Below are 6,000 nucleotides of genomic sequence, written 5' to 3'. Positions count from 1 at the left end.
TCAGTGCCCTTGGCAAAGGTCATTTACACTTCTGTGATGCAGCATTAATGCAGAAAATTACATGTGCTGCTTCAAGATGTAATCTTTTTCAGGGACGTTCATGACATTCATGCATTTTTTAACAAGACAATGCAAAACCACATAAATAATATTAGGTGCTTGGATGGCATAGTGGTCTATTATTATTCTAGCCCACAACCCATGAGATCCCACTGTGACCCTGACCAGAATAAAGTCATTCATTAATTGTCTGTTTTACCACCACTCAATATTTTGTTTCAGCTTTTTAAAATGCAGAGAGAAACAGAGTAAATAAAACACTGTTTGTCGTTGGACGTCAGTTCAGCAGCACAAGACAGAACCGAACAGATCAAAACAAAAATAACTCAAGGCTGCAGTATAAAGTTTCTTCTTCATCAGCTGGTGAGCTCATCTCTGACGTCACTGGTGCTGCTGGGACGAAAACAGGTCCAGTAAGTCGAGAACTGAACAACCTTTCAACAATTGAGACCTGTGCTACTGAGCTGCCCGAGAACATGAACCTACCGATGTACCAATGATTATATATTCACCTTCCCCCCTTCCCAAAAAATTTCTCTGTTTCTGTCTGATAGTCGTGCAGAATGAAAGACGGCTTTGTTCTGTACAGGATGTAGAAAATATGGCTGTGACGGTCACACGGCGGACACTAAATCACCGTCCTTATTAAAACATTAATGTCAAGGTCCTTAAACACATAAATGTATGTTAAAATACAAATGCAACAATTAAAAGTAATGTTATGAATCAAAAGCCCATAATAACAGTTATGAATCGTTTATTGTCAATGCAACCTGTCACAAGTACAATCTATCTTTGAATACACTAATGAAGCCATCGTCATTATAACGGGGTAGTAAGAACAAAAAATTTACCTAAGTGCAAAATGCATGGTCAAAGTAAAAAGTTGACACAGCAGTGTGTGTCAAAAATACAACCCCAAATCTGAAAAAGTTGGGACGGCATGGAAAAAGTAAATAAAATAACACCTTACATTTACTTTGACTTTTATTTGATGTCAGACAGGATGAACCTGAGATAATTCATGTTTTATCTGCTCAACTTCATTTCATTTATTAATAAACATCCATTCCTGCATTTCAGGCCTGCAACACATTCCAAAAAAAGTTGGGACAGTAAAGCATTTACCACTTTGTAATGCTGTCGTTCCTTTTGGCACCGAGGAGACCAAGTGATTTAATGTTTCAGCTTTTATTTTGTCTCGTTTTTCCTGCAAACACGTCTTACGATGTGCAACAGTACGGGGTCGTCGTTGTCACATTTTTCCTTTCAAAATTCTCCACACATTCTCTATTGGGGACAGGTCAGGACTGCAGGCAGGCCAGTCCAGTACCCTCTTCTTCCACATCCATGTCTTTGTAATGTGTGCAGCAGGTGGTTTTGCATTTTGTTGAAAAATGCTGGACGTCCCTGGAAAAGACGACGTCTTAAAGGCAGCACATGTTGCTCTAAGAGCTCAATGTACTTTTCTGCATGCCATCACAGAAGTGTAAATAACCTTTACCAAGGGCACTGACACAGCCCCAAACCCTGACATACCCTGTAACTCCGTATTGTAGAACTTGACAAAGGTTTGATAAAGTAATCCCTCACCCATGTGGTTATATCAGCTATTGTTGAGTGGTGGTTCTTGATTCCGTCTGAGGAATGAAAGATCACGGGCGTTCAGATTAAGCTTGCACCCTCGGCCTTTACGCACTGAAATTCCTCCTGATTTCTTGAATGGTTTAATGATATTATGCACTGTAGAGGGAGAAATATGTAAATCCCTTCCAATCTTTCTTTGAGGTTCATTGTTTAAAACATTTCAATAATTTTCTCACACATTTGGATCCTCTGATCATCTTTACTCATCAAAGACTCTCAGCCTTTCCTGGATGCTGCTTTTGTACCAAACCATGATCACAATCACCTGTTTAAAATCACATCATTATTTAGTTTTTTCACCTCATTACTAGCCCTAAATTGCCCCCGTCCCAACTTTTTTTGGAATGTGTTACAGGCCTGAAATGCAGGAATGGATGTTTATTAATAAATGAAATAAAGTTGAGCAGATAAAACATGAAATATCTCAGGTTCATCCTGTCTGCAATCAAATAAAATTCTAAAGAAATGTGAGGAACACTGTATTTTTATTTTATTTGCATTTGCCATACTGTCCCAACGTTTTCTAATTTGGGGTTGTATTTCCCACACAATAACCTCAGTTGCAGCAGCCTGAACTGAAGAAGGAAGGTTTGGTCTATGGATTTATCTCGTTGACACCAAATTCGGACCCTATCATCTGCATTTAGGAGCATAAACCAAGATAAATTTGACCTTTACTATTGCGTATCACTATAAGATGATATTACACAAAGGAACACTCTCAAATTCAGCCAGACAGAAAAACACACAGTATAATTTCAGTAGGCTAAAGAACATGTGTCTTTATATTTAGGACAGTTTAATACTTTTGAAGCTTTCAGACCATTCAAAGAAGAACCCACAGAGACCATGAATGTTTTCCCTTTGTCCTCATTATCTGGCAGATTATCTTTCACAATCCCCTGCTTGCAAAAATGTGTTAAAGTGCATAAAGCAGCATTTTATAGAGAAAACACAGTAATACAAACCATATTTCTGAAAAAGTTGGGACATTTGGTAAAGCACGATAAAAAGAAGAATCTGTGATTTGGTTATTCTCTTGAGTCTTTATTTACAGTCACTGATGAAAGCAGAAGGAAAAGATTTCCAACGTTTACTTTGTAATTTTCAACACATTTAGATTTTGATTTCCTCCAAACATTCCAAAAAAGTTGGGACAGAGACGTGTTTACCCCTGTGTTTCCATTAGCCTTCCTATTAATGAGACTTTTTAATGGTTTGTGAACTGATGACACTAATTGTTACAGTTTTGTAAGTGGAATTTTACTCTATTCTTGCTTGATACGAGACTTCAGATGCTCAACAGTCTGTAGTTGTTGTCGTCCGATTCTCCTCGTCATGATGCACCGTACATTTTCAATATGAGACAGATCTGGACTGCAGGCAGGCCAGTCAAGCACACACACTCTGCAGCTACGAAGCCACAGTGTTCTGGTGTTTGCAGAATGAAGCCTGACATTGTCTTCCCTGGAAAAGTTCCATTAATGAGAGCCAATGTCTAAGTTTGTTTGTTTATTTATTAGAATTTTAACGTCATGTTTTACACTTTGGTTACATTCATGACAGAAACGGTAGTTACTCATTACACAAGATTCATCAGTTCACAAGTTTATATCAAACACAGTCATGGACAATTTAGTATCTCCAATTCACCTCACGCACCTGGTGGAAACCCATGCGGACACGGGGAGAACATGCAAACTCCACACACAAAGGACTCGGTGTCGCCCCACCTGGGAATAGAACCCAGGACCTTCTTGTTGTGAGGCGACAGTGCTACCCACTTAGCCACTAAGTAAAATCCCTATATATGCAACCCAAATCAGAAAAAGATGGGACAGTATGGAAAATGCTAATCAAACAAAAGCGGTGTTACTTTTACTTGATTGTAGACAGTATGAACCATTTCAGTTCTGCAACACATTACAACATAGTTGGGATGGTAAAGCATTTACCACTTTGTAATGTTGCCAGTCCTTTTCACCACACTTAAAAGACGTTTTGGCTCCAAGGAGACCAAGTGATTTAGTGTTTCAGGTGTAATTTTGTCCCATTTTTATTGCAAACACGTCTTAAGGTGTGTAACAGTACAGTTTTGTCGTTGCTGAATTTTTTGTTTCAAAACTTGTCTTTCTATATCTACAGTATATGTAGTCCAGGTATGTAGAAATGATGAATTGGTGCTAGTTCACCATAATTAAACAAATCTTTATTAAAGCTTTCATGTAAACTGAAGACACACTATGTCATGATTCGTCTCTCCACATTACTCACACTGAAACCCGCGTCCACGCCCTCACATTTGGAGAATATTTCCACAGCAGTTGCTCTACATGAGCTCCGTTTACTCCATCTGTTCCATTACAGAACTAGGATCAGTGTTTTAGGCATCTCATACCGAACCACAGCCGGCCAGCTGATCCAGGAGCAGCTGTTCCACGCCTAGTCTAATAAAGGTCAACCAGCGTCCAGCAGATTTTCAGCTGTTCTGATTCACAGCTGAATCTACTGTGTAATCGGTTGGGACTTAAATAGGGTGACCATTCATCCTCTTTTTTCCAGACATGTCCTCTTTTTTTAGACATTGAAAATCTCAAACAAAAAATCACAAACGAATTACAGAAAAATGGTTGGGATCCTTGGGAAGCAGAACGCATGACCTGCAAAGTGTCAAACAAAGGAGCCAATTCAGCAAACACAAAACTGCACCTAAAGGAGAGAGAGGTGGTCAGGTAAAGATCGGGTAACACAGAAGATGTTGTTACTGCTGCAGAGGGAGTTTTTTCACACCACAAAGCATCACAACAGCTACAGATCAATGGACCCATCCAACCAACCACCCCCCACCCCCCTTTTACACGAGAAAGTTGCGCTGCACTTTCATTTTGATCCGGTTTGCCGCTGATATTCGCTGATATTTTCAAAGAGATGAACTGTGTGATATGACGTGGTAGAAGTGACCCGGACAGAACGAACACCGCTTAACGTGAAAAATAAAGCGTAACGTGGCTTGTTGTACTAAAACAATGAGCAATGAATTTGTGCAACACAGAGCACTAATAACCAGTAATAACGAAGAGAAATTGAGTGTTTCTGTGTCGTACTTTTAGTACATTCAGCCACGTGACGCTTTATTTAGGTGAAGCTTTTTCGACTCTCCCGAGAGGCGGATTCAGAACCCCGATTTGCATAAACACCACACGGGAAGTAAATCCAGATAAACACAGATACATGTGGAGCTTTTAGACTGGATTTGATGGTTATTTCACACAGATGGATGTTCATGTCGTGGAACTTTAGTGATGTTCACCGCTCAAACCGAGCACTGAGCAAATCGGCTATCTGCGCCGAGGGTCGTGGTGAGAGCGAAGCACAAAACGCTTCAATTAACTAAAGAAAACAACAACTGAGACAAACACGTCTACGTCTCCTTATCACCGATAGCTGATCGATGCTTTTTGTTCTGTACAGCAACAGGATGCAGGATGATCCACCATCATGTCACTACTCTTTACTTTCGTTGTGTGACGCCCAACGTTGATGACGCAGGCTTGATCCCCAAAAACTGGTGGAAACGCGGGTCGGTTCTCTACAAAACACCAAGGTTTGAAAAAACCTGAACAGAACCGGTTCAAGAACCATAGTTCTTTTGGTGGAAAAGTGCTACCAGTGTCTAGCTAGCCCATGCTGCCCTCCTGACAAGTGTTCTCTTTTTTTTAAACCAACATATGGTCACCCTATATTAAATAATCATTCAGAATCCATTTTAATTTTAGGAGTCTTAAATGTGCCAGACTGATCTGACATTAAAAAGAAAATGTGTAAACATCTGATACAGCCATCACAAATACACGCTATATGGTCAAAAATATGTGGACACATTACTAACAGATGTATAAAAATGATGTATAGTAAATAATATGCTTTTAACATTATGGTAACAGTTTAGGGAAGTCCCCTTTCTGTTTCAGCATCATTACACCCCTGAGCACAAAGCGAGCTCTATAAAGACGTGGTTTGACTAGTTGTGTGCTTTACACAGTCCTGATCTCAAGCCAACTCAACACTTTTAGGATTAATTCAACTTGGATTGTGAGTTAGGCCTTCTCTTCTTTTCCAACATCAGTGCCTGACCTCACTGACTCTACTGCCTAAATGGGCACGACTTCCCACAGACATGTTTCAAAGTCTTGTAGAAAGGCTTCCCAGAGGAGTGAGTGCTACTGTATATTAAAGCTACAAAGTAAAGAAGGAGCAATTCAATATGAATGCACACGATTTTGTAATGGGATG

Source organism: Trichomycterus rosablanca, chromosome 1 (assembly GCF_030014385.1).
Source record: "Trichomycterus rosablanca isolate fTriRos1 chromosome 1, fTriRos1.hap1, whole genome shotgun sequence".
Classification (NCBI taxonomy): Eukaryota; Metazoa; Chordata; class Actinopteri; order Siluriformes; family Trichomycteridae; genus Trichomycterus; species Trichomycterus rosablanca.
Note: the sequence above shows the minus strand (reverse complement) of the source record.